We start from the raw sequence: 20,487 nt of genomic DNA, 5'->3' as shown, positions 1-20,487 counted from the left end.
ACACACCCCAATAATATCATCCCAGGACACATCAGTTCGAACCAATTTATAATAAATAGCCTCGTGAAGTAAAAGCAGCAGACTGTTTCAAATGTTCAAAATGAACCTCCTGCAGAACCTGGATCAGGAAAGGCAGCCATTTGCCTTGATCAGGTGGGTGAGAGAGGACAGGGAAGAGAGACGACCAGAAACTGCAGCATTTTGCCAGGAAGACCTGCTGAAAGAGGAGAAATATGTTAATGACGCCAATATTGTTAGAGAAGAAAAATGATAAGTGCATCTTGGGGTGTCCCTCAGCAGTCTAAGCCTAAAGGACGACTTCACCACCACTAACTGTTAAGATTTTTCAAAAATGAAAACTTGAAGCCTGAGGTAACCCAAACTGGGAGCTGGTTCCATAAGAGAGGAGCCTGACAGCCAAAGGCTCTGACTCCCATCGTCATGACTCTGGGAAACACAAGTAAACCTGCAGTCTGAGAGAGAAATGCTCTGTTAGAAATATAAAAGTATGGATTTTCAGCCCTGGGCTGCTGCAGCAGTAATTCCTGGAATGTGCATCATAAATGTTACTGTGTCATCAAGATGAGTCAGAACTGTCTTCAACCATGTCCATGACAACACAATGTTATTTTCTTCTTAGGGCTCTGGTAACAAGAAAAAGGTTCTTGCTTTTTTTGGAGGATGTAGCAGGCTTTAACATTTTCCAGCAGCTTTGTGGGAATATAGGCTACTTTAGCACAGCTAACATAACATGCTTATCATTCATCATTTGCGTTAATCTTTCCTAACAACTGAGAAAAATGAGAATGTCCTTCACACCTGGACTGATGAGTGACAGCTTAGTTCATTCAAATATCCTCCTCTGCACCAATAAACCTAACTTCTTATTTTTACCACTGCTGAACTCTGTTGTTCAACCTAATGTTTAAAATATTCTTTTATACGTTGTATTTGTGTGCTGTGTTGTGCAAAGCTGCAAAGCAAATTGTCCCTCATGAAAAAGGAGCAATAAAAAAGGGGCAGATAAAACTAAAAGTTTTTTTTATTTTTTTTATCTGGATCATGATTACATAACACGATGAACCCCGATTCATGAATGAAACACAATTCCTTCAATGTTATTTTCCTTTTTCCTAAAAATCTGAAGCCTTAGCTTTGCTGGAAATGGGATATATGTCATTCTTTATCGCTCAGCTTTTATTGTCAATCATATATTTTTTGTGCATTTTTAAAACAGTAGTGGTAAAACATTGCAATGAGTCGTCACAGGTGTGTTTGGTGTCTCTTAGTTTTGCTGCGACAACCTGAAAAAGCCCCCTCCCTAAACTAACACCTTATTGTGGTGGAGGGATTTGTGTGTATATTTTTTTTTAGGTACAAGGATTTTAAGGCATTTCATGTCTCTGAAACAGAATAATTATCTTTTAGATATAATTGTTGTCCACGGACCTGAACTGCTGTCAGATCCAATAGGTTTATTTTTCATATATATCCAATAATCAAACATTCAACAAACAAAAAAGTAATTAAGAAAAACAAAATCAGACACATTCAAAAAGGAATGGGAATTGTGAGGAGAAAGTTGGTCATTCTGGGGACTAAATATTTTAACATTCATTAAATGCACAACATTAACAAACTCTGCCCTTCAATTGGCTGCGTGAAGGAAATGCATATCAGTACATTGTGCTAACAAACAGGAAATAAGTTGTATAATCTGAATCATTTTAAAAGATTTTCATCACTAGGCAGATGTGAAAAGTTTTGTTATATCTGTTAACATATAACTAATAAAATACCCAAATGATGTTTAAAAGTCTGCAGCGGCATCGTGATGTAGGCTACTTTAGCAAAACTAACAGCTAGCAATATGACATTAGTATAACACGCCAGTCATGGATCATTTACATTATTCTTTCAGAACAACTGAGACAAATGAGAATGTCATTCAGACCTCGACTGATGAGTCACTGTTCTTGTTATTACATTCAAATTTGAACCTCCAGATAAATGATAAATGAATCCCAGCCAGAGTTGGCATGTGGTGCTAGCTTGTTGTTGTTTCAGTCAGTAGTTATTGGGTTGTATGCAAATAACTGGTGATAACAAAACGGACATAATAAATCAAGTTTTGCAAAGTTTGCTTGTACTTTATTTTGCATGTAATAATTTAAAAGATATAGGTACCGATTAGCCTGAATTATAAGCATCATTTGTTGTTTTGTTAAACAGAATGTGAATGTGTACGGCGTGTGGTCTGAGGTGCTTTTTGTTGTCAAGAAAACATTGACATTTATTTGACATTAAATTTGAACAATACCACTTGAGGTTTTATTTTTTTTCCAATTCAAGTCTGTAATTCCTTTCAAATTAAATTGTAAATATTATCCTGATTGGGAGCGCATCATTCCAAGCCCTGCTTTTCGGGTATAAATATTTTAATGACATTTCTATACTTTACTGCTTTGTGAAAACTATAAAACCAAGACTGTCTTCCCACTGAAAGGTTCTGGTGTGAGGTTGTGATAAATCATGTGGGTCCCACTTGCTGAAATTATTTCAGATGGTTCCTGAATGGAGACCGCTGCCCCCCCACCTCAGCGAAGGTAAAAATTTATCTCATCATGATTAGATAACATGAAGACAACAACCCCAATTTATGAATAGAGCTCACTTCCTCCAGTAGCTGCGTTTCCATTATATTTGCGAAATAAAAGCGATATTTGTAAGTTTTGACAAAAAATTGCAATATGCAGGTGTTTCCATTGAACAGTGTTTCGCGCATAAACCTCAATTCTTGTAAAATCTCGTTATTCTTGCAAGACTTTTCGAAAATTGCAGTTGATGCAAAGTAGCCACGTGGCAATATTTTGCTGTTTTCTACTTGCGGAGCATTTGCCAAGAATTTTCTCAGCTTTTCTCCTTCATTTTCTTTTCTAAAACTGAAATTCACCGCTGTTTGTTCTGAACCGCGCCATATTCACTAAAAATGAACCAGTTATGACCCCCCACGTCACGTCCGGGGACACGGAAATGCAAATAAAATATTTCCATTACACTTTTGCAATATATTGCTATATCGAAACATCTGAAAAACCACATCATGAGCGTAAAAACTTGTAAGCATTATTTGAGACCTATTTTCAAAATGTAGGTGTTTCTTTTGGTGGTTTTCATTGCAATATTTCATTTTTGCGCAATTCTAGGTGGAACACAATTCTACTGTTCTCTCCTTCCTGTGCCTGCTTTAGACTTTGACCTTTAGCTACGTCCTTTCCTAAAACTCGAATCCTTAGCATACATGGAAATATAGTTTAGTCTTCATTCCTCATCTGCCATTGTAAATCATATAATTTTTGTGGATTTTAAAAACCAGAGTAGTAAAAGTAGTCGTAAAATTGAATATTGAATAGTCAAACCCGTGTTTGGAGTCTTTTACGGCAAAAACCGTAAAAGACACCAAACCTGAACTGATTAAAAATAATCATTGCACTCCCAGTTGGATCACGAACACCATGACATCATCCTGACATTAAATTCTTTCAAAGTTTGTCATCACCTGGATACATTTTAAACAAACTAATGCATATAATGTTTTTTTTCTTTTGTCTTTTTTTTTTTCAAACATATATTCCAAACTTGGTGTATTTTGAGGATAAATAGCCCCAAAATATCCTGTTTTAAACTGTCAAAACTAGCCAAAAAATAAATGAATTCACCAATTTCTATCCCTCCCCCAACAAAAATAACGACAATTGTTTATATATGAGTGCACAACAACTTTTATGATATACTTGTTTTTACAGATGGTCACAAATATTCAATTAAATAAAAGCAAAATAAGTAGTTTTTACGTAATAGATTTATTACAATTGAAATCAAGAACAATGTTGATTTACACAACAGTGTATATATGAGATTGTATACTGTATTTGTTCATTTTTCACTGAGTAGCAGTGTGTTGGGTGACTTTCCTAATGTCCACTCAAGTGGCGAAATACCAAATATACCATCCTCACTTATGAATATACCAGGAATTAGCCTTTAAACTGGTGTCCACTGTCGTGGACATGATGCATCAAAGGGTTAACCTGCAACACTTGAACTTTCTTGCTCTGTGCAGCAACAGCAGAGGCAAAACCAGACTGTTGGGAAGATAAAACCAGTAGTCCAACGTCATCATTACACAGTCAATATATCCTCCAGACAAAAAAATCCCTGCCCCAATCAAACCAGAAGCAAACTTTAACACCAGCATTCCCAGTATGACTACAATGGTGTAGAAGGCTCTTTTCTTTGAGCGGTCAGCCTTCCTCCTGTCCCCACCCTGCTCCCCAGGACCAGGACGAATCAAAGCACAGAGGACAGAAAGACTGCAGAAGGAGATCCCTGCTAACGTTAATGTCATGTGACACAAATTAAAAATCACATTAACTTCATCATTCATCATCGGCGCCATCACAGCAAAGCACAGCAGCCAGACGCAGCCAATGATGGCGTTCCTCATTCTGATCCCTCGTTCTCGCCTCAGGCTCAGGTAGGTGATGGGATGGACGACGGCCAGGTAGCGCTCCACACATGTCAGGACTTGAAACGAGGCTTGTCCAAAATAGTTCAAATTTAAAGGAAGGAATCCAACTCTTATTGTGTTAAAATCCTTCATTTGGATACCAGAAAAGCAGATTAAACACCCAAACACACCAACCAGCTCCATGACGACCGTGTTGTAGGTGAAGCAGTCGGAATGACTCATTGATGCTGCTGAGGAGCTGGAGTGCCTTTTCTGCCGTTCCTGGATGCCGTGGTGGAGGATGACGATGCAGAGAGGCAGGAGGACAGAGATATTTAGCATGAAAATTGTGCTGTAGATGACAGAGCCTGGTTTGTAGATGAAGCAATATACATATGGAGGAAGAGACGAGTTGATGGAGGAAATATGGTGATTAGGTAACAAGCCATTCGGGGACAAAGAGATTTCCAGCATGTCTAGAAGAGGAGAAAGAAACATGACAAAAAAAGATTGAATTTCAAAATATACATTCAGGATACAGGTGACCCTCAATCCTGGTCTTCGATGGCCAAGTCCTGCAGGTTTTCCAAGTGTCCCTACTGGACCAGGCATGACTCAGACTCAGACAAGCTCTGCATGTCAGCTATACACTTTGATTTGAATCAGGTGATGCTGTGGGGACACACTGGCCCTCGAGGACAAGGACTGATCCTACATATTTCTTCTGCAACGCTACTTTTATCTACTTGGTGGGGCATGTTTAACATATCCCGACAGTCATATATGTCTGAATGCTTTAATATGTCTAATTCATTGTCCTGATTTCCACTTTAGAACCACGCTCATCCTTTTCTCCTTTAACTTGATCTGTTCTATGATATCATTGGATTTATGTCTTAAAAAAAAATTCTGATGTTCTTCTATCATGTTTCATAACTTATCTTTAGCAAATGTTCACATTAAAACAAAGTAAAAGAAATGTAGATAACAAACTTGTTGATCATTTGCATGATTTGCATGACCTGTATCATGGAACTTATTTTGAAACAACACGAAGTACATTAATCTGGAAGTCCATTTCTGCCATTTAAAATAAAAAAATAATCTTTCAAAGAATCTCATATAATGTTATAAAAAGTAATTAAACTAAATCTTTATAATAATAAGATTTAGTTATAATTATAAAAAACAGATCAGAGGTCATTACGTGATTAACGGTCATTAATGTGTGCAAAAAGTAATAAATTGGGATAAAAATGAGTTTTTATCTCTAGGGCAGGAGATAAACAGTGAATTGTTTTATTCAGCGCATGAATATAATTCGTTTTCACTTTACAATAGTTTGTAAACATAATCCGGACATGGCCTGACTATTAATTCTTATACTGGTTGATGCAAATAGGATCGTTGATAGAAATATCATTTAAATATCATAATAATGACTTTAAATAACACAAAAATATCTGAGTTTGGAAGATTCTAAAAGTGCTTGCAATTGCTGGAAAGAGAATGTATAAATGGATTGTTGTTACACGTTTAAAATAATATATTAATCAAAATGCATGTATTATTATTATTATTATTATTATTATTATTATTATTATTATTATTATCAAGGGTTTTTGGTGACTTTAAAATGTCTTAGATGGACAGTTGGAGGGAGTATGAGAGGGTGGGGTTGATGAGAGAAAGAGGTGTGTTTCCCCCAGGTCCTGTTCCATACTGTACACAGTGTTTCTGAGACATTTTCCTTCCTTTAATGGTAAAAGCTTTTCCCAAAATCCTGTTTAACAGTCTGATTCTTGTGTTGTACACCTTCACGGACATCAGAAAGTCAAAGATTAAACTAATAATTTTCTTGTATAACATAGTAATAAATGGTAAATATCCCAAAAAGATTGTTACTTTTTTTTCCAATAGATTGTTAAAAGATCTCATGTTAAAATGTTACTTCACTAACAATGTTTTCATTGGTCAGGTGTTACGGGGTAAATGTATATCGATGTGACACTTTTCACTGGAACAACTCAACTTGGATCTGACTGGGAGGGGCCCTCTAACTGGTCTGTGATCAATAACATTCCTGTTTCTCTGTTCTTATTACTGTGATTATTTGGAACCTCAATCTTCTTTTTGTTTTGTTTTTTTGTTTTTATTGTGATATTTTTGTATTAACGTGCCAAGAAACGAAGGATGGAAATTAGCTTTTCAATAGTCTTGTTCGTTTAGATGGGAATCGTATATTAATACGCACCATCCCTTTTAAAAATCCACCAAAAAAATCATACTTTTTGTGTACTTTTCTGTCATCCACATTATAATATACTGATCATTGTCATGTTATAAAACAAGGAACACCAACCTTATGTGTTTGTCTCAGCTTCGTCTCTTTCTGTGTTTCTCTGTTGACTCTGTGGAACATGTTCTCTCTATCTATTGAATGCATATCATAGTCCCGCCTTTTTTCCTATATCTCAAGCAAGATTTAAATATCCTTATTATTTCATTCAAATCTAAACCTACAGATAAATATGATCAGCCAGAAGGTTTGCACAGAGGTCTGGAAGGCAGTGATCTCTGCTCTGATTCATATGAGTTCTTATCTCTACCACTTCTGAACTCATTTATTTATTTTATGTTAAAAATATTGCTGTTTTACTTTGCATGTGTGTGTTGGGTTGTGCAAGGCTGCAAAGCAGATTGCCCCTCATTGATAATAAAGATTATTTTGCTCTGGATCACAATCAGATTACATGATTATGACGTCCCCGATTCATGAATAAAACACCGATCCTTCATTGTTTTTTCCTTCTTCTTGTACTTTCTTTACACTTTGACCTCAAGCCAGTACTTTCCTTAAAAACTACATTTTTAGCTCAGTCAGTCTTCATCCTTCAGCTTTCATTGTGGATTATATCTTTTAGTAGTGAAATTTTGCACTACAAAGTTGCAGCTGTGATTGTTGTCTTTTACTTTGATCGCAAATATGCAGAAGCAAATTATTTCAATTTATAGTTCAAAGTAATAAGCCGTTTTTTGTTAACATACAGATTTCACATCCCAATTTTGATGTTTAGTGTCAAAAGACAACAAACTGCTGCTTGTATCCTGTTTTGAAATTATTCTTACAAACACACACAGTTGTTTATTTGTGAAGAACAAGTTTTATTATGTACCAGTTTTTACATTTATTTGCAATTATTCATTGAACTAAAAGCAAAATAAATTATTGTAATGTCAAAATTGTACAGAAATACAGATGAAGGAAATAAAATGGCTTTTTTTTTTTTTTTTTTTTTTCAATAAAAACACCAAATCAGTTTCTATCATGAGACTGACATGATCTGTTTTATATTATCTCGGTTGTAGAATTAGATGACCGGAATCTCAAACAAACTAAACAAACTCCACAAAGATCCCACTACACTTTAACAAAGGCTACTTTCTGATGCTTTGACAAAGAGCTTTATTCTCACACCAGTTTAAAACTCAGCTGGAAGAACCGACAAAAGACATATTTACACCTGGAAATGCTTCATTTTCATCATGTTTTTAAATGTTAGACTGAGGCTTTTAAGACATTTCATGTCCTTTAAAGAGATTATTACCTTTTAGAAATGATTGTTGTGTGTGTACGTTTATAATATCTCTCTACAACACTTGTTTATGAAAGACACAAATGATACAAATAACTTCTGAACAATTTCCTACTGGAGACTTCTTAATTAACTATTTAATAACATATTTGTCCCAGAAAAGCAACATTTTTCATTAAAATTAAATAAAATAAACACAGACATTGATGTTGTAAACTCTGTTAGTGTCTAGAAACATGCATTTATTTCCTTTTAAATTCAAGAGAGAGAGAGAGAAAAATGAATTGAGCCTCAGTGAGAAGGGGAAAGAAAATGTGTTTTTCTGTAGTCGCACAGTGAATCAGTCAATGACAAAATATTTTATTACACAGATTTATTTTTATACCTTATTTTTTCTTCAATTAATTACTCAAAACTAAAACATTAAATTCCAGTTAATTAAAAAAAAAAAAAAAAAAAAAAATTTATTTAGTTTCTAACAGGAGATTTGTTGCAGTTTTACGCAAGTTTTAGGTTCGTCTGTCTGACTTCCTGCAGCTTTTATTCTCTCTGGGAGTTTAAATGACAACACTTTAACTTTCCTGCTCTGTGCAGCAACAGCAGAGGCAACACCAGACTGCCGGGAAGATAAAACCAGAAGTCCAACGTCATAATTACACAGTCAGTATGTCCTCCAGATGCAAAGTTACTCGTCCAAGTCAAACTACATGCAAACTTTAACACCAGCATTCCCAGTATGACTAGAATGGTGTAGAAGGCTCTTTTCTTTGAGCGGTCAGCCTTCCTCCTGTCCCCACCCTGCTCCCCAGGACCTGGACGAGTCAAAGCACAGAGGACAGAAAGACTGCAGAAGGAGATCCCTGCTAACACTATTGTCGTGTGACACAAACTAAGAATCACATTAACTTCATCATTCATCATCGGCGCCATCACAGCAAAGCACAGCAGCCAGACGCAGCCAATGATGGCGTTCCTCATTCTGATCCCTCGTTCTCGCCTCAGGCTCAGGTAGGTGATGGGATGGACGACGGCCAGGTAGCGCTCCACACATGTCAGGACTTGAAACGAGGCTTGTCCAAAGTAGTTCAAATTTAAAGGAAGGAATCCAACTCTTATTGTTTTGAAATCCTTCATTTGGATACCAGAAAAGCAGATTAAACACCCAAACACACCAACCAGCTCCATGACGACCGTGTTGTAGGTGAAGCAGTCGGAATGACTCATTGATGCTGCTGAGGAGCTGGAGCGCCTTTTCTGCCGTTCCTGGATGCCGTGGTGGAGGATGACGATGCAGAGAGGCAGGAGGACAGAGATATTCATGATTAGGAGTGTGCTGTAGATGACAGAGCCTGGTTTGTAGATGAAGCAATATACATATGAAGGAAGAGACGAGTTGATGGAAGAAATACGGTGAACAAGAAGCAAGCCATTAGGGGATGAAGAGATTTCCAGCATGTCTAAAAGAAGAAAAAGAAACGTGACAAAAATGACTAAATAAAAAACAAGTATATATATATATATATATATATATATATATATATATATACATATATATATGTACATACTTTTTCTTAATGTGAACTTGAAGTCATATTGTGATAATGATAATTCTGATGTTATTTCTCTAGCTGTAAGGCCACAATATGCTGAGTTACTGTGAAAAGTCTGAATTTATAAAAGTTGTGCCTGAAATAGTAGTTTAGTTGTACATTTCTGTCATTCACATTGTAAAACACTGATTAAATATTAAAGAGATAAGAACACCAACCTTCTCTGTGTTTGTCTCTCAGCTTCGTCTCTCTGTGTTCCTCTGTTGACTCCGTGGAACGGTTCTCTCTATCTACTGACTGCACATAAGTCCCCACCCTTTTTATTTGGATCTCATTAAGTTGGATCTAAATACATTTTATTTGCAAAGAAAAATCTCAGTTATAATCTCATCATTTCTATTGTTATACAACTAAATTAACAGGATGACATGTTAAGCATAAAATATCAGAATAATCTGATTAGTTCTAGATGATATCTGTAAATCAGCAGTCAAATTAAACAGTGTGACATGCAGAAAAACCAAAAATTTGCATTTATGCAAATATTTGCTCTGAGCTCTTTAGGGCGTGTGTTAGTTGTTATTTTAATCACCCCTGTGACTCCAGTTAGACATTTTCCTGTCATTTCTAGAAGGAAAATTAAAATGGAGGCTCTAATCAAACCACATGAGGTCATAGAAATAAAACATTGGAAAGCATGCGATGCAGCAGTGATGTGCGATATGATTTGGTATTTATCTGCAAAATAAGGGCTAGTATTGTTCATACAATACTAATTATAAAACCCAGAGATACAGTGGTTAGCACTAAGACCTCACAGCAAGAAGGTCGCTGGTTCGATCCTCAGCTGCGGGAGGCTTGAAAGGTGGCTTTCTGTGTGGAGTTTGCATGTTCCTCCTAAGTGGCAACCTCCGGCGGGTAAAAGTGAAGCCTATGCGGAAGTGCATAAAACTGCAGTTCCCCCTTCATCCACTAGGGGCTGCAAAACAGAGCAAATCCCCATAGACTCCCATGTTAAAAAGACCAACTTCACAGCAGAAATAAACATGTTTACAGCCTGGTTCAAAAATCCATTTTTGGTTTATAGGTCAGGTTTACCTTCATGACAACTGTGGGGGGAGGGAATTTTTTTCTAACTCGCCCATTTTTTCTTGTTTTTTGTTTTTTTTTTGTCTTGTCCAGCATTTAGGCAAGCAGAATGATGGTCTGGATGCTGTGTTCTGCTGAGCAAATTTTCTCTGCCAAGGGAAGCTTTATAGATATAATGATCCCCTTGACTTTCTGAATTTTTATTTTATTTCTATGTTTATTTTGTATTGTTGTTTGAATTGTAGAGTTTGTACTGCTGGACCAGAGAGGACAGACAAAAGACAGAAAGAGAAAGGAGAAAAAACACCTCATAAGAAAAGGGAAAAAGATAAAGGGAGAGAAGAGGGAGAGAAAAAAACAACAACTAAAAAATAACCCAAAAACAAAAAGACAGAAAACAACCTACAGATGTATACATACACACATACAGGCACACACATACATATACGCACACATACACACGCATACATACACATACATATACACACACGTATACACACATAATATATATATATACACATATATATACATATGTACACATATACATATACACATACATACATTTACACACACACCTCTATGCACACATACACACACACACATACATACGTACAAACATATACGCACTTGCCAGTATTAACACATAAACATACACATACAAGCCAACTTTAGATCATAGTAACTAAACTATGAATCTAAAAAGTTAAATATAAATGAGAAACAAACAGAAATGAGAAAACTAGCTGCTGTTAGTGAATAAAACTGCATGACGACTCGGTGACTGTGTCACATGCAGAACATGCAGAGTGGAACGTGTTCCGGAAAAGGTGATCATGCCAGTGTGACCCCTCCCACACAAAGGCAAGAGGCACGCCAGGAGTACCCCCGAGACCAGGGCCATCGGCAGCCATCCCCAGGCGCAGACCCCAACCGCCCCACCCCGGAGCCAGCCATGCACCGACCCAGGAGGAGGCAGAGGGGGGTCCCAGCCAGAGTCCCCCGCAGTCAGGGGGAACAGGCCCCAGCAGGCCCGGACCAGCGAGGACCGGCCCCGCCGGGCACCGGCCACCCAGGGCAGACAGAGCGCGGGCCCCACGGCCCCAAGAGCCCAGAAGCAACCCCCCACCCCCGCAGGCAGAGGGCCCAGCCCACACCGACGGAGGGCCGGGATCCCCAGACCGCGGCAGCCAGGCAGCACCCCAGTGCACCAGCAGCGCTCCCCGAGCACCAAGACCCTCCACGCACCCACGCACACAAACACACACACACACACATACGCACACACGCACACACATGTGCACACACACACGCGCACACACACACAAACACACACACACGCACACGCACACATGCACCCACCCACCTACCCCCACCCACACGCATCCACACTTCCTCCTTAAACACACCCTATCCACCCATTCTCTTACACACGCTCAAACTCACACTCTCCTACCCCCGTTCTTTATACACACACACCCCCTCACACACACATCCCTGCTCCCTCTATAATCACCCATTCTTCCATACACGCATACCCACCTCTACACACACACATACCTCCCTACACCCCTCTATCCACATTCACAGTCCTCATTGTACACCCACCCTATCACTTCACTGTACCACCAACATAACCCCACATACGCACCCCCACCCATCTGCATACACCCCCCCTTCCTCCTATCCCAGCGGCCATCCACTTTCCTAAATTCTTTCACCCTGATCCCCCCACCCCCCCTCTACCCTAACATTCAGTCACCACTTCATCCATTGGCTCATGCACGCCCTCACCTTTCTTTCCCAACATGTCCCCTGTGAGATACCCCCGGGGGAGCAGGGGATAGGAGGGCCCCGATCAGGGCCCCACAACTACCCCCCACCCCTGTCAATGCCCCCCCACCACTCCACACATGCAGCCGATCCAGCACCACCCAGGGCCAGCAGCAGTCCCCCGCCCAAACTCCTCTGGCACAGCCCCAGAAATAGGGGCGTGGCAGGACCCCATTGTCACCCCCTCCCTCCCAGCTTATGAATGATTGTGAAGTGTGTGTTGTTTGCAATTAAAATTGGGAAGAAGTAACCACATCATGTTGGGAGCGGGACCACCAAAGCAGCCCCGCCCACCGCACACTGCATGGCCCGCCCCCCAAAACATGTCCATGTGTTGTCAGTGTGTGTTTTTTGTGTTATGTTGACTAAGTGTAATTAAAACTGGGAGGTGAACCGATGCTGGGTGCAGCGATCGAAACCACCTTGATGGCCTCTCTCACCATCCAGATCAACGTGTCCACCTCCCAACGCCCTGCCTGTGTGTGGTGGAAGAAGGGAAGGAGGGGGGTCCGGGGATTTAGGTCCTGAGGGAAGCGCGCCTCCCTCAAGAAGATGAGCCACCTGCGGCACGAGGCACGTCCCCCATTCCCGAGTTCAGCTCTTCAGAAACCTACGGGTGATGTCATGGAGACTCTGTCCATCTCTTTATATACAGTCTATGGTTCCTCCCATGTATGTACTCTGGCTTCCTCCCACCGTCCAAGGACATGCATGTTATGCCGGGCGGACATTATGCAATTTTAGAAATCTGACTGTCGGGGAAATGCTCCCACTGCACGACCGGGTTTGTCCCTCGTACTCTTATTTGACCCTACGACATGTGTACTCATACTGTACGACTGCTGTCAGCCACGATTATTGACAACCACGACTAGTTGTCGGCGTGTGACGGCACGAAGTGCTCGAGTGTGAACAACGAAAAACAAAGGTTCCTAGTTCCTATGACAACCACAGCGTGCCTGACAAGAAGATGGCGAGCAGGCAGCAAGTTGTTGCAGTTGTGTGCGCTGTCTTGTGCGCTGAAACAAAATGAAAAAAGAAAACTTCGTCTTCTCTCCATAGCCCTACTAATCTCTCTTCTAGCAGCTGTGTCCACCGCACACGTCTGAAGTTGGGGTTGCCCGCCATTGTTTAAAGCTCCACTGGTGTCTTCTGCGCAGGTGTGAACGTAGAATCGTGACGTAACACCACTCACACTGTACGAGCGACGGCGAAAATTTCTGACATGCCAAAAGTTTGATCGGGAGGTCGCAGCATCATCGTTAGAACATGGCAGCAATTAATCCTTCCTTGTGAGTGTTCTCACACTGTACGGCTCCCAACCTCCTGACCGGACATCCCAACGCTACGATGTTTCCACGATGATGCAGCGTGGTCTGCGACAGCAAAATTGTGGTGAAATCCCCTCAAAATCGCACGGTGTCCGCCTGGCATTAGGTTAATTGGTTGCTCTAAATTGCATGAAGGAGTGAGTTTGAAGGTTGTTTATGTGTATGTATATGGCTATGCGATGGACTGGCGACCTGTCCAGGGTGCATCCCGCCCCTGACCCAAAGACTGCTGGGATAGGCTCCAGCTTCCCTCCGACCCTTAGTTGGATTAAGCGGTTCGGATAATGAATAAATGGCTTTTAATATGGCTGATGAAATCAATACAACAATTAAATTGTATAAATCTTGAGAAAATAATACATAATTATTTGAAAGCATCAATGCATAAACAACAAGTTATTTCTCATCCCATATTAGTAAATCTCAACATGGCATTGTCCTGATTTTAGGACATGCGGTTACCTCGTCAAAGCGGTGAAAGAACTTCACCAAAAGCCACTTTTTCTCCTTATTTATTATTATTCCTACAAAGTCACAGTTATCATTGATATTGTTAGCATTGACATCATGATCAATCTTCCCACCCTTGCAGGCAGTGGGTGCTGATGAATAAAGCGGGATTTCTGCCTGTGTAGCATGTGAATGAGGTTTGTTATGGCATCACCGACGCTGGATGCTCACGTCTTCCAGACCTGGCATGCACCTCCGCTCACAGCACAGTGAAGAAGAAGCAATCTCTTGTGATTGGTCAGTTGGTTGTTATGTGTCTCACTCTGTGATTCTGTGCAGTAATTGGAAGAAAAACTAAATAGATAGCTTCAAACCTACTACAGACTCCATGAGATGCTAAAACTGTTTTCTTGTTCTCGAGGCCGCCGAGAAGAAAACAACGTCATTTTGCTCCCATGGGCGTGGTTGCAGACAGTTCTTGACACACCAGGCTGGCAGAACCTTTTTTTTTTTTGTGGGGCTGTCAGAAGTATTGTGTGATTGGTCCAACCAAATGATTGGTTGGACATTTGATGTGGGCGTTGTTAACACAGAAAAGCAAGAGGCAGACAGTTGCCGTGTCTGCATTTTCTCCAGTGCAGGATTGTTTCAGTAAAACAGCTGATCATGGTGGTGAGAATGTACTAAATTGTTTACAACATGTAGCAGTTAAACACACAGACCCAACGACGTTCCAAACCCACCCTGCTGCAGACAAAGTTTCTTGTTACATATGAAATAACAGGGTTCATTGCGGATATCCCGCAGACATCGCTGCCGTTGCAGACGACTCTTCTTGTAAGGTATGAGGGGACCAGACGAAAAATCATTTTTAATATTTTCTTGCATCCTTGAGAGGGTTAGACTATATAGCAAGCTTTACCCTGGGCCTAGTTGATTGTGAGACTACGTTTCATCCACATCCGCTATATCGGCCCTACTGCACACAGACGTAGCCAAATTCTGTTCTAATCCATTTGGCAGACGCTTTTATCCAATGCAACTTACATCTGAGAAATAACCAATTTACGTAACGCAATGTAACGTGCATTTCTCGTGGGTGGGAGGAAGCCAGAGTAATCGGACAAAACACGCAATGTCCACAAAGAAAGGCCAGAGTTTTCAGTTTCATTGGAATTGTTACATGTTTGCTTAATGTTTGATATCATTGTGGCTCTTTTTTAGTGTTTTACCAACCCATAGTATCACCTACTTTTGTTTTGGTTCTACCACAGCTATGATCTGTGTTCTCTTAGCAGTTAGGTTAAGGTGCGACACTGTTCTGCTTGATGTTAAGTGTACAAAGAGAAAATAAAACCCTTTTTGAAACATTCAAAACTTGCCAAACGCTGACTTCTCATGTTCCTATTTCACCCAAAAGAAAATGAGGTGGATGTAGACATTTATCTTAATTTTTAAATGTGCAAAAAGACATGTAACCATCTTTTACAGATGTTCGTATATGGTTAGTCAATAAAGCAAAAGACAATAACAAGTTGCATTCACAATATTATGCAGGATTACAAAGAAAACTATCAATACAATCATTTCCTGTGAAGATTTTTTTTAATATTCAAATGTATTTTTAGATGTCTTTTGTAATAGGTATTGATGTGTTCATTGTATTTGTGTTTCGAGAAAAAGATGGATGGAAACAGGAAGAAACACAATAAAGCATTTGTTGGCATGGAAACGGCTGGAAATCACAATATGAGTGGAAATGGGCTGTTTGGCTGAGATCTGTGTGCTCTGACTGCATTTTTTCAGTTTTTACACTGCTCTTTCACATTAAAGTTAATTTGTGGTTGTTTTTTTCATTATTTTATTTCCTTAAGATTTCTTTAATGTAATTTAAATGCCAGTCCACCCTGTGTTTTTGTCTGTCTTTTAATACACCTGACTGCATTCAGTGGACATGAAACTTGCTTTACTGGACAAAATGAAGCAGTGAAGCTCACATCCAACAGCATTGTAATAATCTTATTATCTATTATTTTGGGTGATAATGTATTTTCGTATGTTTCCACATGCAGGGAAGAGGACCTCCTGCACAGGTGGCTCTGACCCCCATCAGGCAGTATTCTTACAACACTTTAACTTTCCTGCTCTGTGCAGTAACAGCAGAGGCAACACCAGACTGCTGGGCAGACAAAGCCAGAAGTCAAATGCCGCAATTAGACATTTATTATCTCCAAATGCAAAGTAACCTGCCCAGATCATGCCCCAAGCAAATCTTATCACCAGTGTCATCATTATGACTACGGTGGTGTAGAAGGCCCTGTGCTTTGAGCGATCAACCCGCTTCCGGTCCCCACCGTGCTCCCCAGGACCTGGACCAATCAAAGCACAGAGGACAGAAAGACTGCAGAAGGAGATCACTGCTAACGATAACAACATGATGCAGACGTCCATAACTGTGTTGAGTTCATCAATCAGCATCAGTCCCACCCAAACAAAGCAAAGCAGCCACAAACAGCCTGTCATGATGTTCCGGATCCTCACACCTCTTTCCTGTCTCAGGCTCAGGTAGGTGATGGGATGAACAACAGCCAGGTAGCGCTCCACGCATGTCAGGACATGGAAAACTGTCTGCCCATAGTAGTTTAAAGAAAACGGATAGAAGCCCGCCTGTATTATGTTACTATCTTTCCTGTAGATACCACAAAGGCAGATCACACTCCCAAACACACCGATCAGCTCCATGGCGACCATGTGGTAGGTGAAGCAGTCGGAGTGACTCATAGATGTCGCTGGATGGGTGGAGCGTTGTTTCTGCCATTCTTGGACACCATGGTAGAAGATGAAGATGCAGAGGGGGAGGAGGATGGCGATGGTCGTGAGGTAATGTGTGGTGTAGATGAGAGAACCTTATTGGGACATGAAGCAGAGCATGTATGGAGGAAGAGAGGAGTTGATCAAAGAACTATAACGATTTCGAAGGAGGTCATTGGGGGGCGAGGAGATACCCAACATATCTGGAAGACAAAAAGAAAATTGTTTTCTTTTCTTTACGACGACATCTCCAGAAGGAAGAATAAGACCGTTTTTCAACCAAAGGGTGGTAGAAATTCACTTTTTCATTTATTTTAACACCGATCACTGCACAACTGCCAAGTTTTCCCTGGACAGACCAACCAGTCTGCAAGGCAGCACCTTCTATATATATCTCATGAGGCACCACCCTCTCAGGCCAATAATCCAATCACCACACATGTCTGCAAAGAATCAATCAAGAAAATTAATCTCAAAACATGAGTTTCAAAACAGCTCCCTTTCCATAATTCAGCACACGAATTCATAATTCAAAAAGGTTCATTTTAACATTCCAATACTTTTCAGTGTTTATCTTTATACCCCTAAGTATAAGTATAAACAGGGGAAGCACTTCAAAACTTAAGGAGCTAGTGCCTCCTAACAATAATCATTTAAACTCATTTCTGGTGAAGATTCTCAAAAATGTCTGGAACTGCATACATCAGGGGTGCCCGAGTTTGGTCATCAGCATCAACCATCATGCACCTGCCACAGGCAATCCGTGTCCAACACACCTGAATCAAGTTGCTTAATTCTCTCTTCTGCATGTCATGCATGCTCTGCAGAGGCCTGGTGACAAGATGATTCAGGTAGTAAGCTGCAGGATGGTAGCTCTCGAAGACCAAACTTGGGCACTCCTGGTATACATGATATTACATATACAAATCCATTTATTTTCTATAACCTTGTGTTTGACAGCTTTCTTCTTTGCAGTAAGGCAACATGAGATTTGTTCAGATTGGTTTTTTTTAACTTGCTGTCATTAAAATTGCTAAGTTAACATTTTTTAAGTTTCTCCACAAGTATGGACTTATAAAAGTCATTCATTGTTGTTATTATGACTACAATATTCAGTTATGTATTTATTTATCTATCACAATCAAGCAGTGTGTCCTTATCCCCTTCATGTTTTATGTAAATTCTCCTTTTTATGTTTGTATAATGTTTCACATTTGTCTGTTTGCAATGCAATGAAACAAATTAGGTATTACTATTAAAACAATAAAATTTCAAAATTAACTAGTAAAGTAATTTAAAAAACTGTAGATAGTGTTAAAAGAAGATTTAAATCAAACAAAATATAAAAGTTGACCATTTACTAAAGTATGCGAGAAGACAAAAAATAGATCAATAGGAAGTTGTATGTTTTTCTGTGTCCCACATAGAATCTGGCAGCTGGTTCCATAAACTGGGATCCAGTCTGTTCTTGGAAATTTCAAGTATCTTAGGAGTCATATCAAATTAAAATGAAAGCACTTCCTGCTGCTACAGCAACCTGAGTGACCTTAGCTTGCCAGAGTCCACTGGGCCTGTTGCCTCAAGCCAGTGGAACAGTGCTAATGGCTCGGACTGATACGGTTCAGGACCACCTGAGCTGAAGGGAAAAGTCTTCCATTTGAAAGACACTTTAAAGCAGACATAAAACTCATAAATTAGCACCTTATCTTTTTTTACGTATTAACCAATAAACAAAAATTTGTACACATGGAATGTTAAAAACCTAACTTTGGCATCATCTCTGTGGGAGAAGCTGATTGTTGGTGGCTTGTCACAGCAGTGAACTGAATCCACCAAAAAACACTTTATTCTCCTGATTTATGAAGATTCTGATACATTTAGAGCAGCCGTGTTAAACTCTTGTCCTGTATGACCCGGTTTCTGGCAGGTTTTTGTTGTTCCCCTGCATTAACAGACCCGTTTCACATCAAATGGATCCACCAGCTTCTTGTCAACCTATTAATGTCATTCAAGTGTGTTGGAGCAGGGAGACAACTAAAACCTGCAGGATACCTGCCCTCGAGGACTTGAGTTAGGCTCCTGTGATTTAGAACATGGATGCAAGATGATTCATATAATATACCACATGATTAATCACTCACTCATGTTTGTTATGCTGGGGACCATGACTCTACTGGTTTCAGAACCTCTGCCACAATGGTCCTGAATGCAACCTTTGCCTGTCAGTGGAAGCTAAAACTGGAGAGATGAGATGAAAGTTGGCTGTACTACTCAGACCTCTGGCAGATTTTTGGATCACACAAGGACTCCAGAGGATATATCTGGAAAATATGTTAAAAACGGCATTGCAGTAATCGAGCCTCTACGACATAAAAGTTTGTACAAGTTTTAGCATAAATGACAGAACTACAAAGCCAACAAAATGCAGCTTTCTGTCAAATGTCAGACTTTTCAAAAGTTTGTGTAAAATGACAGTTTGTTTACTTCACTGCCATCCACACACTGATGATTGTCATATTAAAGAAATTAGAACACCAACCTTATCGGTGTTTATCAGCTAATTCCTTTCTCTGTTTCTTCTGCAGAGCATTTCAGTCTTCTGACAACACATTGCAGTCCTGCCTCATTTACTTCCATCTCATGAAATTTAATACAAACAAGGTTTATTTGCATAAAAAAATCTGATGGTCAAAATCTAGGTCTGTGTGTCCAATGTATAATATTACAACAAAAATAACAAGATAAAATGTGGAGCACAACCAGTCAGAGAAAGCCCATTGGCTGAATGGAACAACCAGTTCATACTGGCATTGCCTTCCATTTTCCCACCAAAGACTTTGGAGAAAAATAATCATTTTAAAGAACATAGTATCATCTTTGCAAACGGAGCCATTTTTTCCTTCCTTATTTATTATTTTCACTCCTGTGTATTTGGCATGATGGCCAGAACATGCCATTGTTTGGTTAAAACAGTGTTTGGCAAACTTTTTCAGGAACAAACCCCCATAATATAAGGCTGAAAACTGCCTGAATTGTCATCAATAAAGAGAATAATATGGTTTAGAGTGGATTTTATTTTCCGTTGTCTGTTTCTCCCACAGAGAAAACATCATATTCAGGTATTTAATATGGCATCTGTGTTAACTTCGTTGTTTATGAGTTCTTGTCTGAAAAAGATTAATTCATTATCCAAACTGCTTAGTCCAATGAAGGGTCGCGGGGAAGCTGGAGCCGATCCCAGCAGTCTTTGGGCAAAAGACAGGGTACACCCTGGACAGCTTGCTAGTCCATCGCAGCGCCATCTCTTAAAAAGATGATGG

Source organism: Telmatherina bonti, assembly GCF_933228915.1.
Source record: "Telmatherina bonti genome assembly, chromosome: 18".
Classification (NCBI taxonomy): Eukaryota; Metazoa; Chordata; class Actinopteri; order Atheriniformes; family Telmatherinidae; genus Telmatherina; species Telmatherina bonti.
The sequence above is the reverse complement of the archived record's forward strand: the minus strand, read 5'-3'. Positions refer to the sequence as shown.